General features: G+C 38.3%; 1 long non-coding RNA gene across 1 annotated transcript; it reads left to right on the top strand.

Annotated features, from left to right (window-relative positions):
• The first annotated feature begins 9,167 nt into the window (after positions 1 to 9,167).
• On the top strand, positions 9,168 to 14,028 carry LOC148133307 (uncharacterized). The gene is made up of 2 exons (XR_015746656.1): positions 9,168 to 13,515; positions 13,650 to 14,028. It is a non-coding gene; the product is annotated as an uncharacterized LOC148133307 (long non-coding RNA).
• The last annotated feature ends 2,928 nt before the right edge of the window (positions 14,029 to 16,956 follow it).

The raw sequence follows: 16,956 nt of genomic DNA, 5'->3' as shown, positions 1-16,956 counted from the left end.
ACACCGCCATATTTTTTTTGCCATCTGTTAGTCAAGGGGAATTCAGCCACTAAACAATGTGGAAATTAGAGGTTTAAAATTGTTTGTTCATACAACTATTAGTAATATCAATACCGTTTTGGTTAAAATTTCATGATGATCTGTGTTTAAAAAGTAAAAGAAAAAAATGCAGTTGAAACAGACACTGCTACATTCTGCAACTACACATATAGCAATATTGCATTAAGAAAATTACTAAGGCATAGATAATAGGGGTTATAGATGGCCACTCAGAGGGATTTTTCCAGGATGATAGCTATATAACTAATATCAAATTGGTAGATCTGGTGACTTGCAGATCTGGTAATCCTGGGCATTTGGCCAAGTGAGTCGATACGGCATCATCTCTAAAAAAATAAGCCATATAAGTTTATATCTCTGTTGCATCTTGGTATATAGACGCAGAACTATTCAATCTGTTATAGTAAAACTAAATAAAGCCTGATTTTTCTGTTAGGCAAAAGTAACGTCCTTCTAATCTCATCTAAAATTAGAAGGATGTTACTTGTGCCGGATAGGGCAATTTATTTATTTTTGTCTTAATATGTCACATGAATTCAGCCATTCTGGCTTAGCTATGGTTAAATGGTTAGAAATCCTGGCTTGACCTTCCGTGAACACAAGAGTGTAGTAGTAACTTTCTAATACAGTGGTTCAAGCTAGTGCAACTCTCTCTTACAGGTACTCCTGCATGGAATTATTTCTTGTCAAGACTGATTCTCACTTTCACCTAAATTTTGCTCGCAGCTTGGCAATAACAGGGAGGGGGATGGATGGAATTCAAGTGAGGAAGAAATATATTCAAGCGTCCCTCGGCACCGTGGACATTGCTGGCATCCCAAGGACACACCGAGCAGATGTCCTGCATAGCTGGCTTTTCCCATAATAAAATGAACAGGAGTGATTGGCGGATGTTTTGGATTGTGGGTGGCCCAAAGGGAAGAGGGGGAATTAACTATGCTTGCTTTGGTGTGGGACACCCAGAGCTGGTTTCGCTTCTTCTGTGCCAGTGTGGTTTATTCAGTAAAGTTTTATATTCTTGGTAAAATAATGTCCCAGGAGTTCCTTTTTCTGGATTAGCCAACTGGATAGTTGACACTTCCCTTGTGAGTACTGGCATTTGTCAGCTTGGCAGCACCACTCATTTAGGAGACTTTTCATTCAGTGGTTCTCTTCTCTACTACATCAAATGGATTTGTTTGGGCCACCAGCGTTAGATTAGGTGCAAGCAGAGAAAGCCACTTGTGCCGACTTCCCTCCCTTCCTTCCTAAATTGTTTTGGAAGATCTAAAGAGGTCTTTCTCCCCTTTCTTCTCCTTCTCTTTGGTATTTTGGAAGTTCATTGTGCTCCTTTCTCGCCTGCAGCTGGAGGGGGTCTTGTAACAGAAGCGAGGGCCACGCATCAGGTGAGACTATGCCAGCCCCAAAGGACCTCCTTCTGCTGGCACTGAATTTTGATTCCACGGAGAGGCAACGTTCCTCCACAAAAACAAGCCGCTGACTTTAAAATAATACATAATAGCTATAAAATTACCAAATGTCAGGTAAACAAAAAGTTATTAAGGATGACCTTATTAGTTCTATCTGCAATTCACAGACCAAGGTAATTGTCAAGTCTCGCTGCTATTAGGCTGAAATAATAGTTTAGGGACCATCAACATTAAAATTTCATTTTGCTGGGACAAAAAGGCTCATGTATAATCAATAGTAAGAATCCATTATTATTGACTTGGAATGAATGAAGCATGAACACATTTGTGCAGATATGAACCGTTAGCAATCTTTTGAATAATAAAGAATTAACACAACACAGATAATGCCATTTTGGGAATTGGCTACCACTTTAAATTGGTACTTGTCTCTGTGCTATAAGCCTGAATCAGGTCCCTGGGTGGCTTCCGTTAAGAGGTTTTTCAAAATACCTGGTGTCTGTGAGTTTCTGGATTGTGGAAAGGATACATAAAGTGTAACCAAGAAGAATCAAGCAGTCTCAGGCCTTCTGGAGTGTTCCATATGCCATTATTTTAATTCAGTCAGGTGTCCCATAGCTTTTTTCACAAACACTTCTTCTCCTCATCAAGGAGAAAAGCAACGCTGGAACTAAAGAGAAATTTGCTAACAGCGAGAACAATTAACGAGGAGAATGGCTTGCCTTCAGAAGTTGTGGGTGCTCCATCACTGGGGGCTTTTACGAAGAGACTGGATAGCCACTTATCTGGAATGATATAAGGTTTCCTGATGGAGCAGGGAGTGGGACTAAAAGACCTCCAAAGTGCCTTCCAACTCTGTTATTTTGTAATATAGCAAATAGTTTTGCTAACCACTCCCCATCTCCAAATAAATGAAAATGCTGATCACCCCACCCACAATCAAGAAACTAGTAGTATCACTCGGGAAAGCCCAATCTGAATCAGGAAAATCAATATACAATTAACTAATCTAAAATTATCAGTGTGCTTTACCTCTCTCTTTTAAAGTTCTCCCTCTCTGCTTCCAGAAAGCCAGCTAAGGAAAGTCAACTTGTAAGAATAAACAAAAGAGTTTATAAAATGTTTCTGAAATGAGAATGTCTAGCTCTAGGTACAGCTACATAGAAGATCCTGATGAATGTTGAATATATTTTTCTACCTCTCTAAGTGTGACTGACAGAGGTTGGTGTAAAATATTTGCATGATAGCAGATTGCATATGCCTGGATTTTTAAAGGCATGCGCTAGTAGTCCAAATGGTCCTTAACAACTGATTGGAAATTAATGCAAATCCTTGAGGATGAAGGTAATTTATTTAATTAATTTATATTCTGCCTTTATTATTTTTTTATAGATAACTTAAGGTGGCTAACATATCTAATACTCTTCCCTCCTTCTATTGTCCCCACAACAACAATGTTGTTAGGTGGATTGGGTGGAAAGAGAGAGTCTGGCCCAAACTCATCCTGCTTGCTTTCACGGCTAAGGCAATACTAGAAGTTACAGTCTCCTAATTTCTAACCTGATCATTAGATCTCTTTCCCTCTCCCTCTCTCCCTCTCTCCCTCTCCCCCCCTCCCTACCTCCCTATACAGTGGTGGGATTCAATTTTTTTTACTACCGGTTCTGTGGGGGTGGCTTGGTGGACGTGGCAGGGGAAAGGATACTGTAAAATATCCAGTCAGAGGTGGTATTTGCCGGTTCTCTGAACTACTCAAAATTTCCGCTACTGGTTCTCCTGAACTGGTCAGAACCTGCTGAATACCACCTCTGCTCCCTAAGTTGGAAATCAAACAATGTTTAGGTTTCGTAGGGCTGAACTTAGGCAATGTATTGTTACTTAATTTGTAGTATTCTCTCTCCCCCCCTTTCTATTACGTTGTTATAAAAGTATGTTGTGTTGTTTCCATACATTGATATTTGTACATTCTATTATTTAAATAGTTTAGAGTAATGAGAATCATATTACAAGTATCAAATTATTTAGCGTTTTCATTTGAAATTGAGTATAACATTGAAAAGGAACCGCTATAGTAAAGTAATTTTTATATAGAGGTTTGAAGCTGATTACTTACTAAACTCCTCTTTATATTGTTTCTTAGTGAGTGTGCATTCCTCTCTGTCAATGTGTATAATTTTTATACCTATTAATTACCAAAGGAAAAAGTTAAAAAATAAAACAAGAGAAAAACTAAAAGATTATAATAATTTAAAAAGAGCTATTGGATTTCTCTCACAGACCAGACTGTGCAATGTGCTGTATCTATGGGAACCACTCCTGCTCAAAGTTAGTCAAGCCATGTACTACAGGTGAAACTCGAAAAATTAGAATATCGTGCAAAAGTTCATTTATTTCAGTAATGCAACTTAAAAGGTGAACCTAAGATATGAGACAGACTCATTGCATGCAAAGCAAGATAGTTCAAGCCGTGATGTGTCATAATTGAGATGACTATGGCTTACAGCTTTTCTTATTCTAATATTTTGAGTTTCACCTGTATATATGTATATGCATATGTATATCTATATGGATATGGATATATGTATGTACAGTATATGTATATTAAGGATATGGATATTGATATGTATACATACATACTGTTGATTTTGCCATTGCTTTGTATTCTCCAAACCCAAGTTCCCAATAAGAATTTAAAATGCAGCAACAATTAAAGCAAAAGTAAAGCTCTATATTCAACACTGCTACAGTGCAATCATGATGCTGAGGAAGGTTGGACCTAACATGCCAATCATAGTTGCTGTGGCTGTTTGCAATCTGTAAACTGAGAAGAAGCTGGACAGGGAAATCAGCCATCCTGACATGACAGGAACTAATTTTATCTTGCTAGATAAAATATTGCTTCGCAAAATGGTCCAATGTTATTGTCAGAAGGAATCAACTTTAAAGAATGTCTTACAAGGAGGCTGTCCACTATTTTCATCGTTAGCATCAGAGAGAGTTGGAAAACTTAGAGGGAGCCTGCAGATGGAATTATAGTCTTTTCTGCAACTAGGTCCATGCAGGGGTGGGATTCAAATTTTTTAACAACTGGTTCTGTGGGTGTGGGTGTGGCTTAGTTGGTGGGTGTGGCTTGGTGGTCATGTGACTGGGTGGGCGTGGCTTGATGGTCATGTTATTGGCTGGGTGTGGCCAACTCAATATCACTCACATCGAGGCACGCATCTCCTTGCCTGGCCTCTTGTGACTGTGAGGATGCTGCAACAGTCGTAAGTGTGAAAAATGGTCATTAGTCACTTTTTTCAGTGCCATTGTAACTTTGAATGGTCACTCCACACAAGCAAAGTACCAGCAAAGGAGGGGGAAAAAAACTCCAGAGAAGTTCCTGAGACAGGAAGTCTAGTCCTGCCAAGAATGTAATAAGGGTTAACGGAGAGGCAGTTTCTGTAAGCAACACCAGAATGTTTCCTTCCTGCCTTCCTTACAGGATTAGGCCAGTAATTTCTTCTAACAACCGGTTCTCCGAACTGCTTTCATGCACAAACATAAACATGTCCTGGTTACACGTTTGATTCAAGGTGCTGTGTATGACCTCTAAAGTTCTACATAGCATGGGGCCTGGTTTTTATTTATTGATTGAAATTCTACATTGTCCATCTCATCCAAGTGACTCTGGGTGGTTTACAGTAACAAAGAGGTAATCTGAAGGACTACCTATTTCCTGTGGTGTCTGCCCAGCCATTACAAGCCAACAAGAGTTGGCTTATAATGGCTTCAGATCCTTTCAATGAAATAATGCCATCTTTCAGAACCAAGGATGAATGCCTTCTCTCTTATGGCACCTGTCCTCTGGAATGAGGTTTCCCAGAGATTTGTATGGATTCTACTCTGATGGCATTCCAGAAGGTCTTTAAAAAAACCTAATTATTCTCCTAGGCCTTGGGATAGAATGGTTGGGACCAATCTCCCATATGCTTGGTTGCTGTTGGATAGAGTGCTATTTTGTTCTTTATTTTTTAATAATTATGTTCATACTGTACTTTCTATTTTTGTCTATGTATTATTGCGAGCAAATCAGAAAAATTCCAAAGTGCAAAGGCAAATAGGGATCTTGTTAAGAAAATGGATTGCATTGATGGAGAGACCTTTCTCATAAGACTCGTGGAGGTTTACAGTGAATATTAATGGTAAAAGAACAAGACAATGCATCAGATAAAAGTAACAGAAGAACATCTATGGCCCTTACAATCATGATCTTAACAAATTGAGTCTCACTTCTTTCTTGTATGTTAAGATAACTATTCAGAGGACATGCAATCTGAAAAAGTGGTTATATTGCTGACCCACTCTTTGAGTCATCCATTGAAAATAGTTGGTCCCAGCAAGCAGTCTGTATTGTTTGGCTTCCAAATGTCCTCAAAAGCAATACCACATTCAACGCATTGCAGTTATTTTGATGGGTGGAGGCCAGCAGATAGATGGTTATAGTCAAGAAGTCTCTAGTTAGGTGTTGTCACAGTTGTCAGGAGAACCAAAGTCGCTCATCTAGATCAACTTGCTTTCATCTAACCAGTCAAAAGTCACTGAGTTTATTCCTTAGAATTCACTTAACACCCTGCTGTGTACACAGTTAAATGGCCGCACCTCATTCATTTTTAGACAAGCAGCTCATCCATTCTATCATTAAAGGTATGCCAATGAGTCAAATTAGTTTGTTAATTTGCAATCTGAATTTTGGCTATTTAAATACAAATTAGCTTGATGTAAGGGTTCGTTTCCTATCCTGCCTAAGTGATCAAAAAATAAAGGACATATTTTCAGTTGAAATATATGGCAGGAAAAAGAAAGCTAGGAACTCATTTTATTACAATTCACGTTGGAAGCTGTAGCACTTCAAATTTTAGTGTAAAAGATTTAGAACACATTAAAACATTTAAAAGGATTTAAGGAACATATGCCACAGATCAGGAACTAAGTTGTTCTAAGTAGTGCTAACAGTGAATATAATTAATCACATATGAATCCAGAAAGCAAGAAACCTTTTTTAAATTCTGTCAAATTGCCTGCTGATTTATGATTAATTTCCAGTAAAAAGTTGTCAAGGTAAACCCAGGAATTATATCATCATTTCAACATCACAGTGACTTGTACTCCTAATGCAGAGAATTCATCACAGATATAACTGTCAAAAGAAAGTTCTCTCAAATCTTATTTTTTCATTAGGTGAGTGGGCCATTGGCCTTTCTTCACCAAAAAAAAAGGAAAAATCCAGTTCTGATTTACTTCAGTCTTTGACATATATCAGCTAAAACTAATGGTATGTATGAGCATACAGCTTCTGTTAAGAAATGTTTTTAAAACTCTTGTCCTTCTGTAGAATTGTTCTCTTTAAAATAAAATAAAAACATCCATAATATAAAATTTCCTTTGTGTTTTTGTTCTCCTTTCTGACATTTATGTGAATGTTTGTTGATGTTAGAATGTACAAATTTCTCTTGGTACCATTATCAAGAACAAAAACACCTGGAGAGAAAGAAAAGCATGCATACTGTACATGGAGTCTTTTTAACAACACATACTTTCCCCACTCCTACTGATCTTATATTTTATGTTAGAAACTGCTGGGGAAACCAGAAACAACCAGATAGGTCGAAACTATAGAATCAAGAATTATAAAGTATTTGGGGGACAGCCCAATACCAGCTGCAATTTTGAAAACATATAGACTTTTCCTGGACCTTTCATGGTCAAACCATCCATGATATTAAAAGTGGAGTGGCGGATTTTTTTTGGGTGGGCAGATAATTTAGTCTTGACTCTTGTTGATTACATGGATGCATAAAGTCATATTTCTAAACAGGTTTGTCAATGCCTTCTTTCCAGAACTCTGAGTGTGATGAGCCCCAAATAACCTACTGGTTTCTGTGCCAAAGGCAGGAATATTACCCTGATTTCCCTGAACCAAGTCAAGCAACTGAACTGCTAAACCAAACTGGTTCTCAATAAAAGAATAAAAAGGTAAAAAATAAAGGTTTCCCCCATCTAGTTGTGTTTGACTAGGGGATAGTAGTCAGCTCCATTTCCTAGCCAAGGGAGCCAGCATTGTTGAAAGACATCATGTGGCCAGCATGACTATACACCGAGACACATGCACTACAATAAAAGAATAGCTACCAGCTATTCTACTAGAATACAGATCAGTTTTCTATTGAGAGTCCACTTTGGGGGTTACCACAGCTTGATTCCCTTCCATTTACATTTCTGCCTGCAATTTTCTTTTCCACATTGCTATGGTAATCAGGGCTAGGCTGCTGGGGGTTCGCAGGGATTTGGGAGAGCCCCTAGCTAAGATTCTGTGAAGTTCGGAGAACCCCCAATCCCACTCCTGGCTGGGCCTGCCCACCTTGTCCCTCCCCTCCTAGGAGTCCCAATGTGGCCCATTTTAGATGCAGGTAAGTGCAGGGCGCACGCGGACGCTTGGGAAGGGTGAAAAACAGGCCTCCCGAAAGTGCGGGAAGGCCGGAAAAAGGCCTGTTTCCGGCTTCCAGAGAGTCTCTGGAGCCCGGGGAGACTGTTTTCGTCTCCTGGAGGCTCGAGAAAAGCCTCCGGAGCCTGGGGAGGGCAAAAATGGCCCTCTGCCATGGTGCAGGAGGCCGACTAGACCTTGACTACCATGGACACGCCCACCCAGCAGCTGGGCAGAGAACCCATTACTAAAATTTTTGAAGACCACCATAATGGTAATGCAAGTGTTAAAATCATGACTGAAAGGGAATGTCTTATATCCATTCCCTCCTCACAGGTAACTCAAAGTATAGCCAGATATTTAATAGAATACATGCCATGAATGAAAATGGCCACAAAAAAATCTAACAGAAAAAAAAACTAGGCAATTTCCTCTCTATGTTGACCATGAAAACATATATCAGACTAGCAATGTAGTTTCAGATTAGCTTTCTGAGAAGTCCGTTGCTCTTAGGGCTAGTTTAAATTCTTTAATCATATCCATTCTTGGTCACATTGTGTTGGTTCTTTATTAAGTTGAAAACTACCTCTGCTTTGATTGACTTCAAAATATTCTCCAACTCTACTTTCAGCTAAAGCAAAACTTTGGTATTTCATACATGGACTGCAAACTACATATGACCACTAGATGATGGAAAGGGCTTAGACTCAGAGGGCATGGACTGCAAACTACATATGACCACTAGATGATGGAAAGGGCTTAGACTCAGAGGGTTCTTTAGCTCTTTGCTGCCATCTCTCAGTTATCTGCAATACTGTAGGAATGTCTTCCACCGTATTTATGGGCAGAAAGCCAGCTTATAGTTTGATCTTTTGCTGCTGTTCCCTCTTCTTGGCATCTGCTATTGGGACATTGCTTCATTTTGCCGTCTAATGGACCTACTGGACTGGCATTGGAAAATACTGGGGTCTACTGACCAATTGGAGAAAGCCTGTTTTGAGATTCTAGAACAAGGGAAGTTTTTGAGAGGTTTTAGCTATTAAAGAGTTTGTTGCACATTTTCCCCATTTGACTTATAAAAGCAATTCACAGTTCATTTTAATAAGAAAAAGGTTTCCAAAATAAATCTTGATAACCCTAAGTGAAAGTAAGCCATTATATAAATTGTAATTCTATTAATGCTGTTTGTGTGATAATTAAAATTATAAATTATCTTACAGTACTATCACAGCTATTGAAACATTTTTGTTTGTTTTGCAGAAGGAATTATGGTGGAGTAGTATTTCAGAAAATACTGTTTCAATTCATTTTTTATTTACAGACATTTTCAAATTTGGACTGAAGTGGGTGTATATGTTTGATATATTTCCATGTACACTTTGGTCCAAAACATAGCAGCAGAAAATGTATTCCATTAAAAACGAATAGAATTCTCATCCATATAAACACTTCTATTAGATAGAGACTCTAAAGTCTACCTCAGTACTCATGTTAGCAAAAACGGTCTGATATCTTTAATGTTCTTTAAAAGAACGAGCCATTGAAAGATTAAAGTCTACACTGTTTAGAGTCCAGCCTGTTGGATTTTATCTAAGTATCTTAAAGTTTACAAATGCCTTATCCTCACAATTTAGATTCTAAAACAAATCTGAGGGAGGCTCAAACCTAGGGTATGGTTTGTATAGTGTATGAAGTAACCAAGGAATTCTAATCATGCTGCAAGCTCTTCTACTCAAACATTTTTTAAAAACATTGAAGGTTCTATACCCTTCCCACTCCTTGTGAGCAGATAAGTAGTCCATGCTTCTATTTTCTTAAAGTTTCTATAGCACCAAATTCTGGAAGTCTGCATATAATATAATAAAATATATAAAATAATTGTCTATGGAGATTCTTAGTCATCCAGGTCATGGTTGGGCCAAAAGGTGCTTTTTCAAAAGGCAACTGGACTTTGTTTTTCCACACAAAACAAAATCTAGTTGCCTTTTGAAAAAGCACCTTTGAGATACAAAATAATTATTAGTAATTATTTTACAGACTCCCTCCCTTCATCACACACAATCCTAAAGACATTTTGATATGCATGTTTTCATGAGGAACGAAGATTTGAGGCAAACCTTTCAAGTTTTATGTAAATTATTGTTCTAAGCCTTCATTGTTTGGAGAACAGGTTTAACATTTCATCAAGGAAGGACTTTTTGACTTTCAATGACTGATCTACATCATGACTGATGTAGAGTTTATGCTAGCTAAACTTTTCTCAAACCATTGGGTTGCCCAAATGAGGCTAAACACCCCTGTCGAGTTCCCTATGCCTTTTAAATACTGCAATTAAACTTTCCGTATCTCAGAACCAGAACAGGTGCATGTAGAGAAAAAAACTAAATCATTCCCCAAATTCCAGAAACCCAACAAAATTCTATCAGATACCGTAGGAGGAAAGGGATGGAACCCTATTAACCAATTTATTATCTCATCAAAGTTTTCAAAACAATGTTTGCCAAGTTGATTGGATTTATAAGAGTAATAGTCCAATACTTCTTGAGAACACCAGGTTGGGGAAAGGTAGGCTGTGCATTTGACAAGTCTGTGTTTCTCAGAGGAAGAACACTAGAGTCAGCAATTGATAGCCTGAGAACTGCAAAGGAAGAAAAGCTTGGGAAGAGTATCAGATTTATATTGCAATGATATATGTCTAAAGGAACTGCACCTACTCTCCTAGTGATAAAGAGCAATCAAAGGCTTAAAACAGCAATATTCTATGTAACAAGGGTTCTTATCTAGCCATGCTATGTCAAATGTCTAGGCAATTTCTGCCAAGTTCTAACAGAGGAGCCTTACATACTGTGTAATATAATAACAGAATAACAGAGTTGGAAGGGACCTTGGAGGTTTTCTAGTCCAACTGCTTGCTCAAACAGGAAACTCTATAGCATTATTTAAAAACCTCCAGTATTGGAGCACCCACAACTTCCAGAGGCAAGTTGTTCCACTAATTCATTGTTTTAATTGTCAGGAAATTTCTCCTTAGTTCTAGGTTAGTTCTCTCCTTGATTAGTCCATTGCTTCTTGTCCTGCCTTCAGGTGCTTTGGAGAATAGCTTGACTCCCTTTCTTTGTAGTAGCCCCTTAGATAATCGAACACTGTTGTCATATCACCCCTAATCCTTCTTTTAATTAAACTAAACATACTCAATTCCTGCAACTATTCTTTGTATGTTTATCCTCCAGTCCCGTATATAAATTAGTACAATCCCAATTCCTGTAAGTGATAGTGTTACAACAATTTTGGTCTGACAAATGAACTATTTCTCTTCTAAAACTAATACTGTATATCCTCAAAGTACATTGAAGTGGAGACTTTTTCTTCTAACCAGTTTTCTATAAACTGGTGAATAGGCAGACCTCTTCATAGAAAATGGAAGCCCCTGTGTTATTGGCTTACACAATTACCTCCTTAACTTTTATCAGTCTGGAAACCAATTATTCAGTAGAGGATTTATTTTTTTCAAAGTGGAACTTTGGATATCTGAAGCATTTGTGATCCAATGACTTCCTAACTTACAGTTATGTATTTGAAAAACACTTTCTGCTTGCAGTAGCTTAAGAGATAGTAACATTCATAATCTCAAGATAGAATGAATGATGAGGTATGAGCATCCATGAAGGTAACATCAAGAGGCTAGCGTGTGTGAATGCAATTCCAAAGTCTCCAGATAAGTTATTCATATCACCACTATATTTTATAAAGAAGGCAGACCACAGGTGAAATTTGGAAATGGGAATTAACAAAACAATGAAAATTGAAGGAAGATATGAATTTCTAAAGGTCTAGAATTCATTTCTACAACTGTGCATGTCCTGTCTATACAGGCGTGATTTTATTCATATAAACTGACTCCATCAATTTAAACTCTTAACCTTCCTTCTGCCAATACTATGCTACAAATATGTGCTAAAAAAATATCTGTAGGCATAGAAATACTAACAGTTTGGGGGCTTAATTTGGGTACAAAGTTGAATGATTGCAGGTGGCAATGGCTGGAAGTATAATTACAGTAATTGCACATATTCTTCAAATTTTAGTCCCACCGTCTTGGAAAATATACATTCTCCATTTGTTTTATTGTAGGCTTGCAGTAGCAATTCTGTAGTCAGGTATTAGAAAGCTTTTTAGGCTCTCAACAAATGTATGTAGTTAGAAGAAAGCATTTTCAACTGTAACAAGCAAGGTCAGTTTAATGAGTTTTACACGTTTTTTAAAAAGAATTCTTAGATATCAGAGAGTGCTTTTTGTTCCTTGCAGATATTTTGTCTTCAAATTAGATGTGATGTGGAAATACAAAATTAGGATCTCTTCAAACAAAGCACTAACAGTTTCCTGCAACTACATAGAAAATGGGCTCACATGTAAAATGAAAGCTAGCAGTCCATCTGATTATTTCAGAGTGAACTTACCTTGGAGGGCCCTATTCTAGGTGTGATGAACAAAATAACTATTCCCCTACTCCAACTTTATCTTCCTGATGAATCTCTCTGAAAATTCAGGACTTTTAGATGCAGGCGCAGATATGCTGGGCATAAAATATTAGTTACACACAATGGTCTACAGAAGGTATGTAGGGAAGAGAAAGAAGAGCCACAGAAGGGATAGGACAAGCATGTTTTCAGTTTTAGAAATTGGCAGATTCTTTGATGCAGACAGCCTGGGGATCCTAGCAACTATTATATTCTGGTCTGTAACGTTGATGCTTATTTGTTGATAAAACACTACTGTCCTTTGAAAAATTATGTGTTGCAGTTCAAGCCACAGCTGATTGCCAGATAGAAAGCCACTTCACCGAAATGCACATAGCACAAACCAAGAAAATAATTAGGTCTTATGAGAGAGCATCAGCCTGAAATGATAAAGATGTTTGATCCAAACTAGAAAACCAATGTTTTTTTTAAAAAAAACTTATGCAAGTGCATACAGCAAACGCTTGTTTCATTGAGCTAATGATTTCTCTCCAAGTGTTTGGCCTATCATTAAAGAATTATATCCTCTCCCCATTTTTGGTTAAAAACCAAATAATGTTAGCACAAAGGCCTATTCTGTGTTTACAGAATCCTACTTTGCACGCGCAGAGGAATTTCTAGGAGAATGTACTATGGAGTAGAACTTGCACCTGTTCTGAAGGGCGTGGTTTGCATTAGGACCTACTTCTTTCCTCTCCAGGAAATAAGTAAGTTCCATAAAGTACACTTGCTATATATTAATATAGCCAGCTGATTCTCTTCTTCTGGGACCTAGAAAAGAATGTTTAGGTTTTATAAAGTTAGAGCCCTGGAGTCACAGAACCTTATGGGAATAGTCTTACACACCTTCTTGCTTAATTGCATGCTGTTAACCAAACCCTTTAAAGCTTAATATCATAGAAATGGATAAAGGTGGCACCAGAGGCAGTAAGTGAGAATGGAAAGCTTTAGAGCAGTCTTAGATCAGGTTATCTCTGCCAGGATTGTTTTTGTTTACTGGCAGCTGCTGCTCAGGGTTACTGCTATACTCTCTCCATCACCTGTGAATGGATCCTTTAAAGCAGGGGTGTCCAACCTTGGCCACTTTAAGACTTGTGGACTTCAACTCCCAGAATTCCTCAGCCAGCTGAGGAATTCTGGGAGTTGAAGTCCACAAGTCTTAAAGTGGCCAAGGTTGGACACCCCTGCTTTAAAGAGAAGATACTGTGGGGAAAAAAACAATAACATTTAACATCTAAGGCCAGAGTTCTCCCTTTTGAGAGGTTGGAGAGCCCCAAATTCCATTTTCATTCCTACAATCTCAGGAATCATTTGAAGATATTCTACAATGGTCTTTACTAGTATTGCCTCAGAAAGGTTAGTTGCCATAGTGCTGGCACAAGCCACTCCATGTTCTGTAACAACAGCAGCAACAACAAATGCCCTCTTTACAAAAGGGAGAAAAAGGAAAGAAAAACAATATGCGGGCATGATGCTTTGCACACAGCCTATACTGACTAAACACATTGTTTGGTTTTAATGGGCTCTTTGAAGAGGAAGTACAAAACTGTCCAAAATGAGAATAAGCATTAAACACAGGGGTGTCCAACTTTGCCAACCTCAGGCTTAACAGAATGACAAGAGTAACAGAGTTGAAAGGGACTTTGGAGGTCTTCTAATCCAATTCCCTGCTTGGGCAGGAAAGCTTATAACATATCAGACCAATGGTTGCCCAAGCTCTTCTTAAAAGTCTCCAATGTTGAAGCACCTACAATTTCTGGAGGCAAGTCATTCCACTGATTAATTTTTCTGTCAGGAAAGTCATCTTTAGTTCTAGGTTGGTTGTCTCCTTGATTAGTTTCCATCCATTGCTTCTTGTCCTGCCTTCAGGTGCTTTGGAGAATAGATTGACCCCCTCTTCTTTATGGCAACACCTCAGATATTGGAATGCCCCCCAGCTCCCAATCTTGTGACATGCTGGCTGGGGAAGTTTGGAAGTTGAGGTCCACAAGACTTAGAGTTGCCAAGGTTGGAGACCCTTAGGTTAAGGAAAAATTGGACATTCCAGATTGAGCCAAAGTTCCTTTTTTCCTAATGAGAAATAAATTGACAGAATCTTAAATCAACAAGTGTCACTGTGGTTTCAACTGCACGGTAGCTGAGCCAGGAATAAATCCATTCTTCCACACATCACCAGAACACAGAGCTCTCGAGATTTGTTCAGAGTGACGGAAGAACCTCTGCTTAGCAGAAACCTTTCTCCAGATGGCTTTAGCTTTCAAGATTTTGGCTTAACTGCTAGCCTCCCCTCCCCTTTTAAGATCCCCTTCACTCTAATGGTGAGAGAAAGGTCAACATTTCCAGTAAGATGGCCCAGTTGCATCTTGGGTGATTCCCCTGGAGGAAGACCGACTCTTCAGTCTGGCTGATCTTGTCCTTTGCCCTGGGCAACTGATCCCCTGAACGAGCTGCTTGGACTCCAAATGGCATCATTTGCTCAATAAATCTCAAAGATGCTTGTATCTGAAAAGTGGGTTTCTCCCCCTATTTCCTCAAATGTCCCCTTCTTATCCCAGCCATCCAAAATTATTATTCCATCAAAACACAACAACTGTTATGAATTGTATCATAATACTGTGAACTGCTTAAGAGCTTCCACTTTAAAACTGTAATGGGCCATGCAGACAGAAAGGGTGGGGGTGGGAGCTAAAAGCATAAATGGAAGATAATCAATGTGAATAGACCTTACCCATTGTGCAGCTTGAATAGGATAAGCACACATTATCTGGCATAATTGGTTCATGTGATTTTCTAATTGAAGAGAAGAAGTAATTAGAGCCTAATTGAAGCAAAGTAACACAATGTCTGTCAGCATTTCTCCTACTACCATATATTATATTATTACCTGTCATCTTTTATATTGGGTGGACTAACATGCACACACACACACACACACACACACACACACACACACACACCGATTCCATAGTGGCTGCAATGAAGATGATTTTAGCTTTGGATTTTAATAGCTAGTGGAAAGAGGACAATAAAAGAGATGAAATGAAACTAAACAAGATTAAAATTCGGTACATGAAACTGGTGACCTCACGAATGGTTTCCAGTGCCAAATGGTTCAGCTATCCAATTAAGAAAAACAGCACATTTTGCAGCACTCCAAAAGTACCTTATAAATTTGGGGGGCCTCGTGGTGCCAAAATCAACCTGGTTTTCCTGAGGCCTTTTCCCTAAGGAAAGATATATACAGGGAAAATTGTAAGAAAAATATCCCATAGTTTTTGTTAGAAGTATAAGTTTATACGTGAAACATCCATGTTGGAGTATATTTAAGACAGGGATAATTAAGGCAGGAATAACTACAATCAGCCTCCAAAATGAGGGATTGCTCATAGTACATAAAAAAAATATAGAACAGAGGACACATGTCTACAAATTCTCCCCTTCTCAACAGTAATGAGAATTTTGTGGAGGATTTTGTACCTTTTTTGTGTTCTACCCTTTTCATACATGAATGCAATATCATGTCATATACAAAAAGGGTACCTTGGTTTCATTAGTTGCTCCCATTTACCTCATTCTCATGTTGCCCAAATCAATGTTTCCCAAACTGGGCAACATCCACAAATATGGACTCCAACTCCCAGCAATAACCAGGGTGGCTGAAGAATTTGGAAACTTGAATACCATTTGCAAGGATGTTGCTGAAATTGGAAAATGCTATCCTAGATGTCAAGACAGATGTATTTTACCAACAAAAATATGATTAATTCACTAATGATGACATTTTCTCAGGATTACTTGCTTTATTCAAATGAAGCAGCATAGCATTCAGTAGAAAGCATTTTAGAAAGTGATCTATTGATGAGAGTGTGGGGCAAACACAAAATCTAAAACAAAAAGGGAAAAAAAATCGGTTCCAAATTGTACAATGTTGGTCTAATTGTACAGTGCTCCAATTTTCCTTGAAATGGGATGTCTTGGATTTCCTCCCCTAGAGTGTGGCTGTCTTAATCTATTAATATAATACCCGAGACCTTTTAAATACATAGTAGCTGCTTCCCATCTGTTGCCTTATAACTTGAGATCCAGAAGCAGCTGAAATCATGTGTCTGGGAAATGGTTGAAATTTTAAGTTGTGTTCTTTTGCCTCATGAGGCAAGTTCTCCTTAATACAAGAAAGAAAGAAAGAAAAAAGAAAGAAAGAAAAGTCAGTGTAATAATAAAGTGGTTGTTTTGTTTAGATGAAGATCATCCCCCCCCCACCAATTGTTTTCAATAGGAACACTGTTTCTCTTGCTTCTCCTTTCTTATTCAGCTGCAAGAGAGCTAAGAGTTAGGGCCCTCTTCCAACCTACAGGGCATACTAAACAAGCATGGGAATAAGTTTTAATATATTCTAGGTCTTTTCACAATCAGACATAATTGTGAGGAAATCTCTCTCTGTGTTTAATAATGTAGAATGTAGAACTAGTTATAAGCAGATGTTGTCTATTCTACCAAGTCCATGGTA

This window comes from Notechis scutatus, chromosome 1, assembly GCF_049901735.1.
Source record: "Notechis scutatus isolate UNSWTSFEM ecotype Mainland chromosome 1, rNotScu1.2, whole genome shotgun sequence".
NCBI classification, from domain to species: domain Eukaryota; kingdom Metazoa; phylum Chordata; class Lepidosauria; order Squamata; family Elapidae; genus Notechis; species Notechis scutatus.
The sequence above is the reverse complement of the archived record's forward strand: the minus strand, read 5'-3'. Positions and strand labels throughout refer to the sequence as shown.